The following is a 21661-nucleotide window of genomic DNA, read 5'->3' as shown; positions in this document are numbered from 1 at the left end:
CTGCTTTTGCTAAACACTCATGTGATTTTTTTTTTCTTAACCCCCAATACAAGAGTGAATGTTTATGAGAGAAAAACAAATTTAATGTGCTCAAATCATGTTCCCCTCCAATACGTTAGGAAACCACATCCCTGGGGACCAACAGCCCAAACATGTAGGTTTGAGAAAATGTATTACCATCATACTTGTCAGATTCAACCTCTGGTCTATCTAGCTTCTGTCACCCCCAAATTTCCATAGCTTTAGTTAAAGGAAAAAAGCACCAGAGAGGATGACATCTTGAAGACATTTTTAAAAAGAACATGATGCCTAGGAGAGTGATTTGATATGTAGAAAGTAGGCTACTGTATTACATACATAAGATGAGGGCAAAGCAGTGGCCAGTAGATTTGATAACATGGAAATCTTTGAGAACAAGAACAATTCCATTGGTGAAGTGGGGAAAAGACCAATTGAAAGTAGTTTGAAGAGTGAATGGTTTAGAGGGAATTGAAACTGATACAGATATCTTACACATTAAAAAGATTATTATATAAAAGGGAACACAAATGAGAGGTTGCACTTAAAAAAAAGGTCCAAGGGAAGCTTTTGAATTATTTTCCTTTTTCGGATGGAATATTGAAGAATGTTTGTATGCTAATGGAAACTATTAAGTAGGGAGAGAGGGGAGGTGGCACAGAAAAGTTGCCACAATTGAAGGAGTAAAGTCTTTGAAGGAATGAAGGGGTGAAATTCAGAGTATATGGGGAAGGAGCAGGAAAAGAACCATTTACATGGCCCCTGAACTTCAATTCTGGAAGAGATCCTGACCAATCCCCAAGCCCTTCTCCAAAATAAAGTTTACATTAAAACCAACTCATCCCCTTCCCATTTTTCCTCCTTGAACTTGTGAGTGGAGAAATTACCATATTTATTTATTACCATAGCTATTTATTCCTGTGGAATCAGTATTTCTCTTTCAGCTTTGTGTCATTGATTGTACATTTTAAGATGTTAGCCCATCTGATTTGTCACCATAGAAACAAATACATTTTAGTTTACTTTTACATATTAAAGTTAAACATACAGTTTAGGACACACTGAAAAGTGAGAGAGAAATTGAAATAAATGCCAGGTTATGCATTTCTCCAGAAGTCGGTCTAAGTCAGTTTATTTTTTTTTTATTTTTTTTTTCAATATATTTTTATTGATTTTGTACAGAGAGGAAGGGAGAGAGATAGAGAGCTAGAAACATCGATGAGAGAGAGTCATCCATCGGCTGCCTCTTGCACACCCCCTACCGGGGATATGCCCGCAACCAAGGTACATGCCCTTGACCGGAATCGAACTCAGGACCTCTCAGTCCCCAAGCCGACGCTCTATCTATTGAGCCAAACCGGTTTCGGCTAAGTCAGTTTAAATTGATGATAAATAGGTCGGATGGTTCTCATAACAGCAACTCTCCCTATAGAAGACCAGGTTCCAAGAGAGTCAAATTTTTATACAAAGAGCTAAAAAAGAACTGTGAAAGGTATTTGATCACATCATTCATCATTTCAAATCATTTTCTGAAAAATTTCAATATTTGTCTTCCATAGAAGAGATCAGTCAATATGATAGTCCCCAAAAGAGTGTGACCTTTTTTTCCCCCCTGTATTCTCAAGCATTTACTTCTTTACATCTTCCAAAATCTAACCTTTGATCTTTCTTTGCATGGCTTTCAGAAAGGTCCTATTTCTGCCTATTTTATTTTTTATTTATGTTTTAAAATATATTTTATTGATATTTTACAGAGAGGAAGGGAGAGAGATAAAGAGCCAGAAACGTCGATGAGAGAGAAACATTGACCAGCTGCCACCTGCACACCCCCTATCGGGGATGTGCCTGCAACCAAGGTACATGCCCCTGACCGGAATCGAACCCAGGACCTTTCAGTCGGCAGACCGACACTCTACCACTGAGCCAAACTGGTTTTGGCAAATTTTTTTTTCTGCCTATTTTAATAACTAAATTATAACATGTGATAAAATAAGTCATTAGAAGATTTATATTTAAGTCTTGGTTTTGTCATTTACTAAATATATAATTTTAGAAAATTATTTTCCTTTCCCGAACCTTGATTTACTCATCTATTCAAGGAGATGCTAAGAATGGTCCTATCTAATCTATTAATGTTTTATGAGGCTCACTTGAGGGTTGGTAAGATTCTGTGAGGCTCAAATTAATTGGCAAGAAAGGGGGGAGAGATGTATAGGAGGGGGAAGATAAAAAGAGGGCATTGTAAAACCACAGAATGCTACACAAATGTATGATATTATTGTATTTAAATAAAGCTCAAGCCAAAGTGATTTATACAGAGAAGTTCCCATTTCATCACAGCCTCTAAACTAGAAATGTCATGCTCCTATCTCCTGGGATTCCACAAACCAAACGATCACAACGCACCAAGTCCCAATAAAGGAAAAAGCACCAGAGAGGATATGCAGAGGCCCGAGTTTTAGTCCCAGTTCTGTCATTGCCAGATGTAATCTTTGTACATCACCTCTCTGACTTACACTAATTTATGGCCTTGTACATTGTACAATAATCACTAAAGATATCAAAAAAAAATGTCAAAACTAAAAAAATTGTAAGATACTTATTTTTATACCAGACATGATTATGATTCCTTTACACGTTTTATTGAAAGATGAGAACCTCTTTAAGGAAAGGAAAAGAAATGTGTTAATAACAATGGCAACTATATGCATACTAGAGACCTGGCACATGAAACTCATGCACAGAGTGGTGGTGGTGAGGGTCCCGCAGCCCATCCTGCGCCCTCTCACAATCCAGGACGTGCTCAGGGAATGTCCAACTGCTGGTTTAGGCCCAATCCCCGGGAATCAGGCCTGAACTGGAAGACATCCTCCTCACAATCCAGACCACTCACTCCAAATCGCTCTCCTGCCTGCCTGCCTGCCTGCTCACTCCAAACTGCTCGCCTGCCTGCCTGCCTGCTCAGTGAGCGTCATAGCAATCGTTTGTTCCAGGTATTCTGACATAATGGTCGCTTAGGCTTTTATATATACGTGTATATATAGAAATAGGCATAACCCATGGACACAGACAATAGTGTGGTGAAGGTCTAGGGAGGGGATGGGAAAGGGATGGTCAATAGCGGGATAAGGGGGACATCTGTAATACTTTAAATAATAAAGATAATTAAAAAAAAAAAAGAACAATGGTAACTCTTAACAAGATGAAATTGCTGCTGAAGCACTGATATTTAAATTAGAAATGATGTCAAAACTCAGTATGTTCTGGCCCTAGCTGGTTTGGGTCAGTGGATAGAGCCTTGTCCTGTGAACCAAAGGGTCAAGGGCACATACCTCGGTTGCAGGATCTTCCCTGGCTTGGGCCCTGATCAGAGTACTTATGGGCGTCAACCAATTAATGTTTCTCACCTACATGTTACTCTCTCTCTCCCCCTTCCTCTCTCTAAAACCAATACAAAACGTATTCTTGGGTGAGGATTAAAAAGCAAGAATGAATAAGAACAACAAAAACTCAACGTGTTCTCTAAGCTTCATTATTATGAATCTGTTTCATGTTTCTCAATGAACTGAAGAAATAAAGTGATTTTTAAAATAAATTATGTAGTGTAATTTTACTCCAGAAACACCAATATAGCATCATTTTTATTAACTATATTGTAAATTGCATTACTCTTTGAGAAAACATTCAAGGGTGTTTACATTTATAAACCAAGAGATGAGAACTATAATCTATATATATAAAACCCTAATATGCAAATAGACCAAATGGCAGAACAGCCGAACAAACGGTGTCTGCACTGACCACCATGGGGCACACGACAGAACATGGCGGGCATCAGCAGCAGGTGACAGAGTGCGAAACACGGCAGGCATCAGCCATCATGGGATGGTGGAGGAGGGGAATGGGGGCACCAGACCAAGGCGGGGCACCAGACCAAGGTGGGGCACCAGTTGTGGTCATCAGGGCAATCTTCTGGTGGTCACTAAAAATTCTTTGCTCCTGCACGTCTGTGGTCCCTCCCAGTGCTTGCACCTGTGTCGGCACTTGGTGCTAGTCCCAAATGCTCAGCACCATCAGCGGATGCAAGAGGCCGCTGCTGGCCCCAATCTACCCTGAGGCCTTCTCTACCTCCCCCTGCTCCTGAGGGGTGATTGGGGAAGCAGCTGCTGCTCACACGCATTGACGGTGCTGGCTCCACTCACACCTGCACCATCAGCAGGTATGAGCAGAGCTGGTGCCATCAGCACATGGGAGTGGTGGCAGTGGGAGTGGGGCTGCCAGAAGACAGGGATCTGGGGGTCATGGCAGGAGAGGCTGCGCAGGGGCACAGAGAATTTGCCAAGATCCACTCCTGTGCCCATTGCAGTCTTGCAAGTCACAGTTCCTTTCAAAGTGCATGAATTTGTGCACTGGGACCCTAGTCTATATATATATGACTAAGCAGCCTTTATGACTGTTGTGACGATTATGACCAGAACGACCAGTCAACCAGTGTGCTATGACACACACTGACCCACTGACCACCATTGGGGAGACGCTCAACACAGGAGCTTCCCCTGGTGGTCAATGTGTCCCCACAGCCAACCTCCTGCGCTCCCCCGAGCCCCAATTAGCCAACCTCATATGGCCCCACAACTCCTCTCCCCCAGCCAGCCAACTTCCCACAGTCCCTGACCCCAGCCGGCCGGCCTCCCTATTGGCCCAAATTGGAGGGCTGGCTGGCCAACTTCCCATGGTCCCTTCCCACCTGCCAGCCAGCTCCCCAATAAGCTCCGATTGCTGGCCAGGCCAAGGGACCCCACCTGCGCATGAATTTGTGCACCAGGCCTCTAGTGTATTTATATTGTGTCTGGATACTTTCAAAGGAGGCTTCTTATTTGAAGGAAAAAAAAAATGCAAAGTAGAATCCAACAATGGTATTTTTCTTTCTAAAGTTTTTAAAATGAGAAAACCAATATATCCTTGAAGCCAGAAATAGTGACATCCAGGGTTAAACTGCAGGATTCAATATGCTAATTAGCTAACCATGACTGTATGTATAATGAAGATATTAAGTTTTCTCTAAGAACATTGGAACTTGAAATTCAAACTACTAATGTTATGGGATAATTGGGAAATATGATTAACTGATTTAAACACTCCTGAAAATGCAGCACAATTTCCTTTCAAGAGGAAGAACAAATATATTCTATAGACAAATGCCAAAATCAGAATTAGCACATAGTCAAGAAAGAAGGTGACTAAGGGTACACCAGTAACCATTTTGAATTAAATCACTTTAAAGGTAGTCACAGTATGAATGAGGATAATTACATGGCTCTCAACTCGGCTCATGCTTTTTCTTTTTCAATTGCAAATCCCTACAACTGCCATGTTTAGTTGTCTCTGAGATGTTATTATACATGGTAACAGATGAATGCTCTTCTGTGAGTTTTATAATTAATTTTAGCTCACGCAGTTTAGGCATTAAGCTTAGGTTAGGAAAGGCTTAACCCTTTGGTGCTTGCATGCAGTTTTCCACAACAGAAAAGCTTTGCAAAACTCTATAGGAAGATTTGAAAAGACATCAGAAAATAATTTGAAATGCAGTAAGTGACCAAGATGTTGTGTATTTTTCATTGCTTGTACTACAACTGCATGTTTATACATAAGAGCAACTCAATAAACTATTTAACATGGGATTCCCAATGAGAAGGTGTATTTTAGCAGGAATGGCTCATTTGGGCCTTCTGGGTTCTTTATAATGTTCCAAATCATTACATACAACCACCCTAATAATCAGGAGATAGTCAATAAAAGGAATCAGTCTAAACTAAGCATGGATTAATGCGCAAACTTTCTGGAGTAGACAGCCAAGAGGATGTTATAGGCAACAAATTTCAAAATGGGAAACCAATTAAACAGAATTTTAAAATGCACCATGGAGAAATAAAAATCATAATCAATCTGCTTGACAGAAATTTATACTTTTAATGGTAAGATAGCTACAGTGAGTTGTACCTACTAGTTCTTAATAGGTGTGTGGTGACGACAAAGGCTAAGGAAAGCAAGATCTCTGGTGTTGCCTAAAAGATCATAGTCAATGAAAACTAAGTCTAAAGGAGCCCTTTGGCAGAGGTAGACAGAAAAATTTGGCAAGTTCTTTTCAATAGGGATATCTTATTCATTCTTATGTTCTTTGCATCTAACACTGTTGGAAAAGCAGTAGGTGTTTGATGTATGTGTATGTGTTTCAACTCTTATGTACAAAATTTAAAAATTATATTTCCCTTTAAGCAGATTTTTGCAAATACTGTACATTAGGTATGAATAGTAGACTTTTCATTTTCAAGAATTGTAGAAAAAATTTTAGACCTTTGGGTAAAAATTGGGGAAAAAAAAATGAAGCCTCAGACTTTAAGAACATCATCTGTTAAGCACTGGAGAGCAACTGATCTTCAACCACATCCTAAAAGAATATTAAAATTTGTTATGAAGCAGAGTAAGATGTATTATCACTAAAATAAATTAAAATTTGTTCACTAGGTAGGAAAATGTTAGTGTCTTAATATAAAATGTCATAATATAAAATGTTTTCATAATTTTTTCAACTGTCTCTATCCTTCAGCTTATTTATTTCTTCCTTTATATTTCAGGAGAGGGAGGCAATAAAATATATTCATCAATAGCATCCACCCAGGAGTCATACTGCTTGGGTGAGTCCAGCCCTGCCCATTTACTACCTATAAAGACTGGTAATGTCCCCAAATCTTTCTATGCCTCAGTTTCCTAATTTTTAAAATGGGAATAGCACAAATATTTCCTAATAAGGAAACCAACAAGATTTATGGGAAGCAATACTTACAAAGCAATAGGGCAGTGGTCGCCTATATACTGTCATCAATGATAAGATACAGTAGGAGCAGGTTTGGCACAAGAGAGGATACGTATTTTAAAATTCAAATGTAAATATTGCATGTTGTTCCACTGAGTGCCATGGCCTTTAAGGTGATTTACAGCAGGACACAGCCTGTCTTCCAGCTCTAAATGGCTGTGACTCTCTTCTCTGTTATGGAGGCTAAACGGCTCTATGAAAAACAACTCATAGCTTTGTTCTTTGAAATTTCTATACTTACGTAACATAAGAATTTGGGGTGGGGTGGCCAGATGGTAGATAGTTGGGCCACAGGTTGCTTGGTTGATTGGTTCATTAGTTGGTTTACTTTAATAATGGTAGTTTCTTAAATCTTTATTCCTCCATGCAAATTTCACAACATATCCAGAAGGCTATGTTCTGATATCTAGGGACATGACTGATGGTAACATGGACTATAAATCATTTCTTAGGGAGCCGCCGCGCCGCCCGCCGCCGGCTGGTTCTAGAGGAAGGGCCTAGGCCGGGCCTGCCTTGTTGGGCTCGCCGCTGGGCGCCCCAGTTCGCATCCCGCCGGTGTCTCTGCCCAGGTTTCACCCGCTTCCCCGTCCCATACGGGCTGGGCCCGGCGAAGACCTGCCAGAGCCATGGAGGACTAGGTGGTCGGCATTGCCAAGAAGATGGACAAGATGGTGCAGAAGAAGAACGCGGCTGGAGCATTGGATTTGCTGAAGGAGCTTAAGAATATTCCCATGACCCTGGAATTATTACAGTCCACAAGAATTGGAATGTCAGTAAATGCTATTCGCAAGCAGAGTACAGATGAAGAAGTTACATCTTTAGCAAAGTCTCTCATCAAGTCTTGAAAAAAGTTATTAGATGGACCATCAACTGATAAAGATCCCGAGGAAAAGAAAAAAGATACTGCAGTTACATCACAGAATAGCCCCGAAGCACGAGAAGAAAGTAGCTCCAGTGGCAATGTAAGCAGCAGAAAGGATGAGACGAATGCTTGAGATAATTATGTGTCATCATTTCCGCGGGCACCAAGCACTTCCGACTCTGTCCGGTTAAAGAGTAGGGAGATGCTTGCTGCAACTCTTCGGACAGGAGATGACTACATTGCTATTGGAGCTGATGATGAAGAATTAGGATCTCAAATTGAGGAAGCTATATATCAAGAAATAAGGAATACAGACATGAAATACAAAAATAGAGTACGAAGTAGAATATCAAATCTTAAGGATGCGAAGAATCCAAATTTAAGGAAAAATGTGCTTTGTGGTAATATCTCTCCTGACTTATTTGCTAGAATGACGGCAGAGGAAATGGCTAGTGATGAGCTCAAAGAGATGAGGAAAAACTTGACCAAAGAAGCCATCAGAGAGCATCAGATGGCCAAGACAGGCGGAACCCAGACTGACTTATTCACATGGGGCAAATGTAAAAAGAAGAATTGTACTTACACACAGGTACAAACTCGTAGTGCTGATGAACCAATGACAACATTTGTTGTCTGCAATGAATGTGGAAATCGATGGAAGTTCTATTGAGTTGGAAGAATTGGGAAAATGTCTGGACCATTGAGAAAATGGATTTTATAGCTGGCTTTAAAACTAGGCCAAGGAAGTAGTTTTTCTGCAAGTCAGATTTTTAAAGAAAATGCATCCCTTGGGTTAGTCTTCGCTTTTGACATAGTATCATCCTTTCTTAAATGCCTGTATTTTCAGATCCATAGGGAGACTACATAATAATTATATGGTATCTATTTCAATTATTTTTCATTTTTATAAGTAATTAATATTAAATTTTTATCAATTAAATTTTTGGCAAATTATTTTTACCTTTTTTTCCTACAGTCTGAAACAAACACAGAAATATTATTCTCCTCAGTTAATACATAAATGAAAATTACATTTCCCCCCTTATTGGCATGTACCTGCAAATATTGAAGGAGGAGAGAGGTAATATAATTATAAGTTTATTAAGTGTGGTGTATACTTGACCAGCTTATCTAAATTGTACATAATATTTGAACTAGCATATGAAATTGTTTTTAACTATTATATTCACAAGTCTGGGATAATTAGATATTATTTTGCATTTGTAACTAACCATGATCATTATTTCTTATAATTTCTTGTACATGTTTATTGTTCTTAATGGATTTTACTTTTGGAAATACGACTTGGCTTTGTTGGAATCAGTTCAGTTTTGTTTTATGTACCTGTTTGAATTTATAGTATTTTAGTTTCGCAGAACACTGCAATGGCAAAGAATGAAAGTGTCTAATTATTTTCCCCTCATAGGAAGATATACTGGGAAGGAAATGTTAGCGTTTTAGTATAATGTAGTTATTATAAACAGCTCACAACTAGATTTTGATTTGGAAATCTCTACTGGCCAATGATTAAGTATAAAGATTATATAAATCTTTCCATCTTGAGGTTGATAGAAAATATATTTGTTCTTAGTCTAATAAGTTGGCCTTTTCTGTTAATTAATGAGGTTGTTGAACAAACTGAATATATGGGCTATAATGCAACTTGTTTTATAGTATGGATATTAGAATTAGGTTTTACTTTTTGTTTAAGTGTTTACCGTTTATTCCGTTAGGAATAAGAAAAATTGATTTTCACATAAATGCCTTAGTGTATGCTTGCTCTAGCACGTCTTAAAGGCCATTGTTAACGAAGTCCACAACTTATCATGCTAAGTCTCTATTCTATCAGGCACCTCCAGAAAGACCTCAGTACATGCTTTCACTCCCCTTTGCTCCCATTTCTCATTTCTTATTGGAAATCAATTTGATATAATACAGAAGACAACATTTAAAGATCCTTGTTAAGACCCCATAAAAATTGGCCCCTGGTAACATTCCATCTTTACTTTGTCAGTTCATAGATCAACTTTTTGTTTTAGCATTTGAAAAGTAAAGTGCATTTTTGAAAACAATGAGTTTTAAGAATAAAAATTAAAATAGTTCCATTTTTAAATTAAGTGATGCACTTTAAAATTTATAATTCAATAAAGTTTCTTGTTATTAATTTGTAAAAAATAAATCATTTCTTAAATAATGTTTGTCAACAACTAACCGAAGGGTGATCTTTATAAATATAACTCCTGCTTCCTTTTCAAGTTCTTTCCTTTCTATGCTACTGAGATTCAAGGCCACACACAGACTTCATGGCCCAAATTATAAGGACTCAACTGGTTGGGACTCTCCCTACTTGTTACTCTAACCTCATCTCTCTAGGATCCGTGCTGTCATTCTCTGGTCCATAGGAATTCATGTTTGCCTCTCTCTGTGCCTGCATCTTCCCGTCACCACCTGTAATCTGGGCAACTCATACCCATTCTTTAGGCATCAGTTTGAGGACATCTGGTTTTAATGTCCTTCCTGTGGGCTCCTATGGCAGCACTATGTGATCACTGCCATCAGCACTTAGCACTGGAGAGCAATTGTTGGTTTGAGTGTCCCTCTCTGATATTAGACCTTAAACTCCATTATGACCTTAGCATCACAAGCACATTACACTATTTGATTGGGTTTGTTAAATGAGTAAATAAATGACATTTACCTATTCTGGCTCCTGAATAGGTCTCATGCTTAAAACGTATGACTTTCTTGTATAAAGAATAAGGAAGAGTACTAATTAATGTTAGGATATAAAATACACTCTTTTTAAAAAAAATGGGCAAGATAAACCAAAAGCTAATAAAAATGGTGACATCCAGGAAAAAGGAAAAGATAGAGAAGGTAGAATTCTCCAAATGTGCTTTGAGGTGTTTTGTTTTGTTTTTCCTTTGGAAATATAATAAAGTTTTAAATAATTATTAAACCAAATTTATTCAAACTAAAAAAGTAATCCATGAAAACTAAAATCAAAATGAAATAAGGGAATATAACTGTATATGAACTGGTAGCTTAACCATGCACAAATTATTTTCAATGGTATAAATCAATAATAATTGAATTGTATACTCCTAGTGGGTATATCCTAAGGCCAATAAGAATTGAAAAGAAATCAAATATTATATTATTAGTAATATTACTGATGCTCTAAAAATATTCTTAAATTTTTATATATAAGAAATCATTTGGAACTAAGATTTCTCAGTTTTAGAGGAAAAAGATAAACATGTGAAATAAAAAGAATTAAAAACAAAATGTATAAACTGAAATTTGAATTTGAAATATGAAAAGTGTGGAAACATCAATAAAAACATATAAAATATTTCTCTTTTAAAATATTTCTACAGTAAAGGCCTAGGAACAATGGCCAATTGAGTAGCAATGAGCCTTTCCAGTGTCCAGAATATGGATATCAATTTCCAATAAAAAACAATAAACAAACAAATAAAAAACCAACAAAATATCCTAGAGATATGGCTGTTTCCTGCTCTGAGCAGGAAAATATAAGATAGTAGCCTGGGACTGCTTGCCCTACTTGTGTGGGGATGTATCAGTGACTACTGGGATCATTTCAAAAGGACTCACGAGCAAAATTGAAGGAATTTCTTGGCAAAGATGAGATAAGTTCAACATCATAAAGAACAATAAATACAATGAATTAAAAAATATAAAATATAAGATCCATGAAGTTACAATGCTATGTAAAACAACTCAATAGTCATCTCTAGAGAATTTTATTCATTTACTAGAGGCCGGGTGCATGAGTTTGTGCACAGGTGGGGTCCCTTGGCCTGGCTGGCGATTGAGGCCTATGAGGGCCACCATCCAGAGGGAGGGACTGTGGAGGTTGGCTAGCCAGCATTGAGTGTCTGCCCCCTGGTGGTCAGTGTGCATCATAGCGACTGGTCAACTGGTTGTTCTAGTGGTTCCAGTCATTCAGTTATAATGGTTGCCAAATTTGCAGCTTTTAATAACTCATATGTAAGACTCTGAGATTAACATACATGTATCTCATAAATTTGCATAATTTGCATAATGACTGGAGTGCTCAATTCATTCTACCATCAATTATGGTTCAGAAAATACCCTTAATGTTTATTTTATTCATTTATTTTTTAAAATATATTTTATTGATTTTTTACAGAGAGGAAGATAGAGAGATAGAGAGCTAGAAACATCGATGAGAGAGAAACATCAACCAGCTGCCTCTTACACACCCCCTACCGGGGATGTGCCCACAACCAATGTGCATGCCCTTGACCGGAATCGAACCCGGGACCTTTCAGTCCGCAGACCTACACTCTATCACTGAGCCAAACCGGCTTCGGCGAGAAAACACCCTTAATGTTTAATAGTTGAGAATATCTATATCCCCAACACATGTCAAAATATGTGTGCCACACCATTGGACGATTACACAACAGAAGGCTTCCTTGGTTATTACTTCCAGCCTGATGAAATAAGATGGTTAAATTCAGATGAACCCAGATAGTACCTTAATGGCAAAGTGGATATAGAGGAAACTATCAGAGAAACTGACTAAACATGTTGAAGCCAATCTCAAAACATCAATATGTTGGTTTCTTTTTCTTTTTTCACCATAAGAAATGCATTGTGTAGAGAAGTTACTTTATTATTCCAGAAGACATTATCTTGGCTTTATTACACTCAGCACATCTGGGGATTGTCTGCTTGAAAGCCTTGGCTAGAAACTCTATCCGATGGCCCCAAATTGTTTCTGATATTGAAAAGTCTAAAGGAAGTTAGTGCATGCCACATGCCAGGCTGCTTGGCATAAACTGCCTAATACACCTAGTACTTTTACCAAGGGAAAACAACAACAAAATTTGGATCAGGATTCCACGTTGATTTTGCATTATGAGATAAAAACTTTTTCCTTCAGTCTATTGCTTTTTACAACGAATTTAAGTGCTTTTGCTTTGACCTCAAGCCTCTGTGGTGACACTGTGACTCGATGCCAGTTTTCTGCAGCACAGAATCTGCCAGACACAATTATGTCTGACAATAGCTCCGCAGTTGTCATAGTCCAGTTACGGTATTTGTGGGCAATGATCTTATCCGAGTTGTCACCATTACTCCTCATCTATTTTTAAAAAGTAAAAGAAGTCATACATAGAACTTTAGACAATAAAAAAAGATGTTAAAAAATGTTTAGAATGAAAGAGTTGTGCAAACTACCAAAGACTCTCTGAGGTGGATTTTTTAAGATACTGACTGATAATTGTTGACTGGTTTTTCACTGACCAATATGTTATGGGCATTCACAAAGAAGTCTGCTCATTCTTAATTATAATTAGGTTAAGTTTCATAACTTACCCAGTGTTAATTGCTCCTTCCTTCCTTCCTTTCTTCCTTCCTTCCTTCCTTCTTTCTTTCCTTCCTTCCTTCCATTCCTCCCTTCCTTCCTTTCTTCCTTCCCTCCTTCCTTCCTTTTCTTCTTTGCCCCCACCATAATCATTTATTTTCACTTGCTTTTTAGGTTGTTAAGTCATTGCTATTCTCTCTCTCTATTAAAAACATTGTTTTTCCATTTTCACTGCTTATTCCCATGATATTTTCTCCATTTGTCTTCTCCTCCTCTCACCCAAATCCTCCAGTTGACCTCTTTACAGGTGAAAATGACATTTTCATCTCAACTGTGGCAGTCAACAACCATGGCCTCTTCCTGCACCATTGTCCTCCTCTTTGTCATCCTCTTGTAGCCTCCTGCAAGAGTGCTGGGCTTGCCCTAACCATTTTGGCTCAGTGGATAGAGTGTCTGCCTGTGGACTCAAGGGTCCCAGGTTCGATCCCAGTCAAGAGCATGTATATTGCAGGCACATCCCCAATATAGGGTGTTCAGGAGGCAGCTGGATTGGCACTTCTCTCTCACTGACTTTTCTAACTCTCTCTCCCTCTCCCTTTCTCTCTGTAAAAAAATCAATAATATATATATATATATATATATATATATATATATATATATATATATATATATATATTTTTTTTTTTTTTTAAAAGAATGCTGGGGTTCATCATGTTCGATTTCTACTTTGTGTTCCTTGTGATCCGCATCCTCCTAGAAGACCAAATTCTTATTTGCCTGGTCTCCATCTAGCAGGAAAGGCCACATCTTGAACCAACATCCTGGATGGCCCCTCCCCACATTGGGTGCTAGGCTCCTTGATATCTGGAGAAATCATTCACTTTTGTCACTGTAGTTTCTTCTTTGCTGGGATTTACTTCAGATCTTGCTTCTGGCTGGGTGCCATGTCTATGAAGTCACATAGCACCCTGTCCTTTTTTCATGAGAGCACTCTCCACCCACATGGTAACCAACCCACATGGGAACAAGTCTACTTGTAGGCCACCCTGGGGTATAAACACTATGAGTAAAGAAATGTATATTTTCTTTCCTCTTAATTCTACCGCCAGCATCAGGAATATGACTGGCACAAAGCAGACAGACAAGAGCCAGACTAGAAACAGTCTTTCCTACCAGGCCTGTTCAAGCTGGCTTCTAAGCCAGCGTTCTTCACCCTGTTGGCAAGCTTTTTTTTTTTTTTTTTTTTTTTTTTTTTTTTAGCTATAGATATTCCAGTAAGGTCCTTAAATGAAAGCCAGTATAAGCCAAAAAGCCACCTAAGATAATATTGCAGACAAAGAACAAGAATAAAGAGCCCTAAATAAGAAGTTTGTCCCCAAATTGCTCCTGCTATTTGACAAACAGCCTCAAATAAGGGATTGTTCTTCTCTATATACAAGGTGATGACTTTCAAACACAAAGGCAAATGCCCTGAGAATAGAACTTCTCAGGTTGAAGGAAAATGAGGGAGCAGTAAAAATCTATCTACAACACGTTTTAGTAGAATGCACATTGCAAATGATACAAATAAGCCAGTATTCTGGCTAATGAACCTAAACTGTGAGTATCTCTAATACTTAGTACATGCTTTTCTCTTACACTTGAACATACTAGGATAGCAGACCTGTGAATCAGCCACAGGTATTTCCTTCCAGGACTCTTCATTAGATAGAAGTATGGCCCCCTGAATCACACTGATTTTTTTTTCCTTTCAACAAACACATATTGAGTATGTGTTATCTGCTACCAGTAGATATTTAGAGATGAATAAGATTCCACCTTCCCTGAATTTAAAACTATTCTGTTGGGGAAATTTACATATAAATGATCACCATTCCATGTATTTATATGCCAGATGTATGGTACATAACCCAAGAGTGCTTATGAGGAAGTCAACAACATCCCTAGAGGAGGTTTTATGGAGAAAATAACATTTGAGATATATCTCATAGAAGATTTCAGGAGATAGAAAATGAGGGATGGCTGTTTCTATAAGAGAGGACAATACAAACAGTGACTTAAGGCATAACAGAACAAGGCTTGCTCAAAGAAAGATAAATACCTGGGTATGCCTGGATTGTAGGCTGCATAGCATATTGAATAGTGAGTGGAAGTGATGACAAAAAGGTAGATTTCCACCAGATAGTAAAGGATCTTGGTACCAGTTGCACCCATTGTCTTTCATAACTGTAATTAGTGCCACCTGAAGCACATGCCAAGGCTGATACAGCATGACCCTGCCAATGTCACCATAATTGTCGGCCCTCTATCATACCTGATTAGACTCAGGATGATCACCTCATCCAAGAAATATTGACTCAAAAGCCAGATGTGCCAGATGAGGTGACATAGTACAAAAGAATAAGTCTTCTCTAGAATTATAAAGTCAAAAATATTGAAGGAGTGAGCTTATTTGCAATGAAGCTGAAAGCATCAGGATGTAGTGTAGAGGCACTGAGGTTATTATGGCAAACCAACTGCACAGGAAGAAAGAACCTTAAATCAGTTAGAGCTTTGAGGCAGAACAGAGGTGGACAAGAAGGACATACAAATGGAGAGCAGCAAAGTGCAGGGCACTGGGATGAAGCTACAAGGCCTTCTCCAGTGAGGTTCCTATGTTTCTTGATGACTTGTTTTATCACAATAAAATGAATCAGATCATAAAGAACCTTGTGTGTCATGAAGATGAGTCTGCTATTTAACTGGAGGTGACAGTGAGCTGACTCAAGGGATTTAGTCATGACAAAAATCTAACCAAATCGGTGGAAGTGTTTTAGGGAAGGAGACACCCTTTCTGGTGACCTTCAGGCCATTCTACTACAGACTAACCAAATTTCAAAAGAGAAGAAAGCAATATTTTTTTTACTCTTTACCTTATCCCTTTGAATGGAATAAAAGGTTTATGTTATTTAAGATTAAGATTTTAAGAGATTATGGTGGCCATGTGAGAGAGAAACTGTGTGCTAGAATATTAGTGATTTCTTTCCTTTTCAGAGCCAATAATTTACATATAGCAGTGAGTTAGGGAAAGGTGAGCCTGAATAATTCCACATCAATAAAGAGTGTTCTATAAACAAATTTTCCAACAGTAGAAGAAATTTAAAATATTTTCAATGTGATGCACTGAATTCAAGTTAAAAAAAAATCTGTATAGTTGCCTAAATATTAACTAGGATTACCTTTGAATAGTGAAACAATTGTTCCTATCCTATATAATAAAAGGCTAATATGCAAATCAACTGAATGGTGAACAACCAATTGCCATGACCCGCACTGACCACCAGGGGGCAACGCTCAATGCAGGAGCTGCCCCTTAGTGTCAGTGTGCTCCCACAGGGGGAGCGCTGCTCAGCCAGAAGCCCTGAGCCAGGCTTACAGCTAGTGAGTGCAGTAGTGGTGGCAGGAGCCTTTCCTGCCTCTGTGGCAGCACTCAGGATGTCCAACTGCCAACTTAGACCTGTTCCCAGCTAAGCTGGCAGTTGGACATCCCCTGAGGGCTCCCAGGCCGAGTTAAGGGACACCCTCTCCAAACTGCATGAATTTCATGCACTGGGCCTCTAGTGTTTTGTAATAAATACGTATTGCTTTTATAACAGGAGGGAAACAAACTTAAGGAATAGTTTAGCTGAAGACTTCTATGTTTCATTTCCAAGGAAGCTACAGTCAATACAACATTCCCAAGTTTCTTCTGACTTAAAAGATCATATAGAGAAATATGTCCAGACTAAGAGACCTTATAATGATACTGGTTAAAAGTTCACCTGGGAGACAGAAGCCACCAGGAGGACAGCAGCTCAATTGTAATATTAAAGACCTTTCCCTCCATGTCTAACCTTGGGCTACACCCTGGCTTGTATAACAACTCAGCCAGTCCGTCTCCCATCCCCCGTCATTCATTACCTGCCATGTCTAAACTCCATCATGAGAAATTAAAATCTGAAACATGGCAGATTGAGTGCACAGTTTTATTGCCTCTTCCTCCTCAAAACTCATTTAATGATAAATGAATACAAATGAAGAAAAATAGGAGATAAGGATGGATGCCTGCTTTTGTAGTTTTCGAAAACATAGAATACGTGATATATGACTAGAGTCAAGAAAGCTACATACAATGTAGCTGAGGCCGGTTTGGCTGAGTGGCCTGCAGACTGAAAGGTCCCAGGTTCGATTCCGGTCAAGGGCATGTACCTTGGTTGCGGGCACATCCTCAGTAGGGGGTGTGCAAGAGGCAGCTGATCAATGATTTTCTCTCATCGATGTTTCTAACTCTCTATTCCTCTCCCTTCCTCTCTGTAAAAATATCAATAAAAATATATTTTTTAAATAAATAAATTTAAAATTTAAAAAAAAAACACTACAAAGTATTTGCTTACTGAAGGGGGACCCCACATTGTACAAAGTCTTGAGATGCTGCAGAAGGTAAAGGTCACCAGCAGTAGGAGGACTGGTTTAAAGTCTTCGTGGAGAGTAATTAACTAACTGCCAGATCCCCATCATTACACGGAAAAGAACAAAATGGACTGAATGTTTGTGTATCCCCCACCCACCCACCTATCCCTACCTCCTGCAAATTCACATGCGGCGGCCCTCAGCCCCAGGGTGATGGTATTGGAGGTGAGGCTTGGGGAGGTAATTAGGTCATAAAGTTGTCGCCTTCATGAGAGGGGATATATGTCTCAGTCATGTGAAGACACAGCAAGGATGTGTCCATCTGCACACCAGGGAGAGGGACCTCACCAAGAACCCAAACACACTGGCACCTCGATCTCAGGCTTCCAGCCTTCAGATCTGTAGGAAATAAATCTCTGTTGCGTAAGCCGCCAGTCTATGGAGTTCGTTATGTAAGTCACCTTCAGCTAATACACTACGTCTTTCTTCCAACAGAAAAGAGGAAAAGTCTTATTTCCTGGCAAATTCAAACACGAGAAGCCAGACCTAAGGATCTGAGGCAATCCAGAGAGGCCTGGGACTGAAAAAGGAAGACCTGAAAGAGAGTGTCCATAATGAACTCGGGGACCCCCGCATCCTTGCCCTGCCTTGTCCCTAGATCACTGGTAGCCTCGGGGTCCAATGCTGGATATTGAGCCTCTTCTCTGGGGGAAAAAACTGTATTTATTCATCTTGAGATTCCCCAGTGGGAAGGAAAGCTCACTGTTTAATGTTGTTACCACAAAGCCCAAGCCAAACCCTTGCCCACACTCAAGGGACCTTCTCTCAGCTGTTAATGCCTCACTCATTAATCTGAATGAGCACACACACACACAAGAAATTTAACATTTGAGAAAACCTTCCAGAAAGAAATAGTCCAAAAAGAACTGGCTCTAAATTACTTCAAAGGAAACAGTGGCATTGTAGCAGGCAGTATATGACCAAAACACCTCGTATACCACCTAAGAGTGAGAGAAGATGTTACTTTCATAAAGCTAAGGCAGTGTGCTATGAACAAGGAGAAAAGAGGACTAAAAGAGCTCCCAGAGGTAACAAATATGATCATCTAACCTGGAGGCAGGGGGAGGGCCCACACACCTTTTCTGTAAGTGGACACAGTAAATACTGTAAGCTTCCAGGACTCACGGTCTCTAAACTCTGCCATTGCAAGGTGACAGCATCCTTAGACAATTCATAAATGAATAAGCATGAGTGTGTTCCTTTATTTACAGAAACATCATTTACACCACTTGACCCAGCAGAAGTAATTTTTTAAAAAGACAAAAAATTAGACAAAAACTGATTGACTCAAGCCTTCATTTTTTAAATATATTTCATTGATTTTTTTACAGAGAGGAAGGGAGAGGGATAGAGAGTTAGAAACATCGATGAGAGAGAAACATTGATCAGCTGCCTCCTGCACACCCCCCACTGGGGATGTGCCCACAACCAAGGCACATGCCCTTGACCGGAATCCAACCTGGGACTTTTCAGTCTGCAGGCCTACACTCCATCCGCTGAGCCAAATCGGTTTCAGCAAGCTTTAATTTTAAAAGGTCCAAATGAAGAATGGCCCAAAACAAAATACATCTTTGTACAATATCCAAACACCCGGGAAATAAAGCATCATAAAAGTTTCCAGTGAGAAAACAATAGATGACACATAAAGGAGTGAGACTCAGAATAGCATCTGCTTCTCCACAGCAAAAGCAGGTGTGAGAAGACAGCGGAGCGATGGCTTAAAGATTCTGAGGAAAAATGGTTTCCAATGGCCAATGACACATACAGCCAATCTATTCATCCGTAAGTACAAAGCATTCCGGCATGATTTTTATTTCACATGCACCCTTTCTTGAGGATCTACTAGTGGATATGCTTGAACAAGATGAGTGGTTCACTAAATGAATGTGTGGGATCTAAGAAATTGGAAATCACACCTGGAGAATGTGAAGGGGAGAATGAGATTAACAGCTGTGATTAGATATTAGAGCAGAGACATGGAATGCTGCAGACAGAAGGGACTATTGGAATTGATTGTTTGGAAAATTTAAGCACTTGACAAATCTTTTAAAATATTGGGAAAGACAACTAACAGTAGGTATAGACAAAATTAAACAAATTTGAGAGAGAGCATTCCTTAATTGAAAAAACACACAACAAAAAGTTAAGTGCAGATGGAAACATAACCTAATGCCCTACTGAAACCAATAGCATTATTGCTTGCACAGTCATTTTAAATTAAATACTGTCTATTTATTTAATACCATATTAACATAGGATGTGGGGAACTGAGAAAGTATATACTATATCTTCAGTTATAATAGCAAAAAGTAAAAATATCAACAAAATTCAGAAATACTATGAGGAAGAAATAAGGAGTAATTGATGAGGCTGAGTAGAAGCAAGCATGGGTGTTTTCAATACAAGCCTTCTATTTGCTTATCAAACTATGTACATAAAGTTTGGTTCTCTATGATTCCTTGATATTTTCCATTTCTCAGAGTTACCTATTAAATTTCAAAAACACTGAAAAGGCTAATACTATAAGTTATTATCAACTAAGAGCATGGGATTCATTTGTTGAAAATATATACAAAAAAGGGGACCCTGGCCAGTGTGTTTCAGTGGTTAGGGTGTTGCAGGTTCGATCTCCAGCCCTGGTTGGACCTGTGCAGGAGGCAACCAATCCATGTGCCTTCCTCCACCTCCCCCTCCTCCTCCTCCTCCCCCTCCTCCTCCTCCTCCTCCTCCTCCTCCTCCTCCTTCTCCTCCTTCTCCTTCCCTCCTCCTCCTCCTTCTTTTCCTCTCTCTCCACCTCCCTCCTCCTCTTTCTTCCTCCTTTCTTTCCCTCTATCCCTCTCCTGCCCTTTCTCCCTTCCTCTTTAAAAACCTATGGAAAAAATATCCTTGGGTGATGACTAACAAAAAAAAGTGTGTGTGTGTGTGTGTGGGTAGGGGGGGGGGGGGATGGTAGGTGTTTTACCATAGCCACTAGGGACAAAGAACTGAAGATAAAGAAATCACCAAGGAAAGGGTAGAGGAGAAAGCTTCTCTTTGTGTTGACTGTGTGTATCTTAGGTGCAAACATTGGGCTCACTGTGGGATATGACTGATGACCTGTGACAGTCTGTGAGTGGGTAGCATCACATCTAATGAAGCCAATATTCCAGTGCCAACCCCCAATCAGAAAACTAGATCTAAAAGCCAACTCTGTGAAGATTCATCAGTCATGTTGCTGTTTGTTCTGTGTGTTATTTCTTAATTTTTAAAATTTCTTCCAATGTCGCCGAAACTGGTTTGGCTCAGTGGATAGAGCGTCAGCCTGCAGACTGAAGGGTCCCAGGTTCGATTCCGGGCAAGGGCATGTACCTTGGTTGCAGGCATCCTAAGTAGAGGGTGTGCAAGAGGCAGCTGATAGATGATTCTCTCTCATTGATGTTTCTAACTTTCTATCCCTCTCTCTCTCTCTTCCTCTCTGTAAAAAAATCAATAAAATATATTTTAAAAAAATTTCTTCCAATGTTGTTTAAACGTTCAGCTGTGCTACTTGTTCCAAAAGGAGAATATTTTTTGTCCACTCTTGGGCTGCATTTTCAAAGGGGGGGGGGGGGCAGTGGCTGCCTACAGCCACTGTACAGGTCTTGGTTGTGATCAACAAAAAAGCTCAGAGAGATGATATCTGGGAGGGCAGAGAGTCACATGCGTGGCTTCCTACTTGTCTCAATGTGAGGTCCTCAGAAAGGGATTTTCTGACCACTCTCTCACCTGTCACTAGCTCTTATCCCCCATTAGTTATTCTTCTTCATGGCACTTATCTCCAGTGGACCTTGTAATGCGTGTCTAAGATGTTTATTTTTTATTATCTCACAACTGGAATGCAAGTCCTCTGATGGTAGGCGCTTGGTCTCATTCATTGCTGCATCCCCGGCACCGAATACAGTACAAGAGCTTGACAAATATTTGTTGAATAAAACCGTTCTCCACCCAGTACCAGATATTTCCTCTTTATTAAGGACCCGTGGCATTTGTTCCCAGGGACTGTCAATTTCTACTTAAATCACAATTTTGCCACAGGGGGGCT

General features: G+C 39.4%; 1 protein-coding gene and 1 pseudogene across 6 annotated transcripts in view; one reads left to right on the top strand and one right to left on the bottom strand.

Moving 5' to 3' along the window:
• CTNNA3 (catenin alpha 3) overlaps positions 1-21661 on the bottom strand; it is a 1202853-nt gene that overhangs the window by 649266 nt on the left and 531926 nt on the right. The window lies entirely within an intron of this gene.
• On the top strand, positions 7382-10022 carry LOC311632588 (transcription elongation factor A protein 1-like; annotated as a pseudogene). Its single transcript has one exon. The product of its transcript is annotated as a transcription elongation factor A protein 1-like (transcript).

The sequence above is a fragment of the Pipistrellus hanaki genome (assembly GCF_964339955.1).
Source record: "Pipistrellus hanaki genome assembly, chromosome: 14".
Lineage (NCBI taxonomy): Eukaryota > Metazoa > Chordata > Mammalia > Chiroptera > Vespertilionidae > Pipistrellus > Pipistrellus hanaki.
The sequence above is the reverse complement of the archived record's forward strand: the minus strand, read 5'-3'. Positions and strand labels throughout refer to the sequence as shown.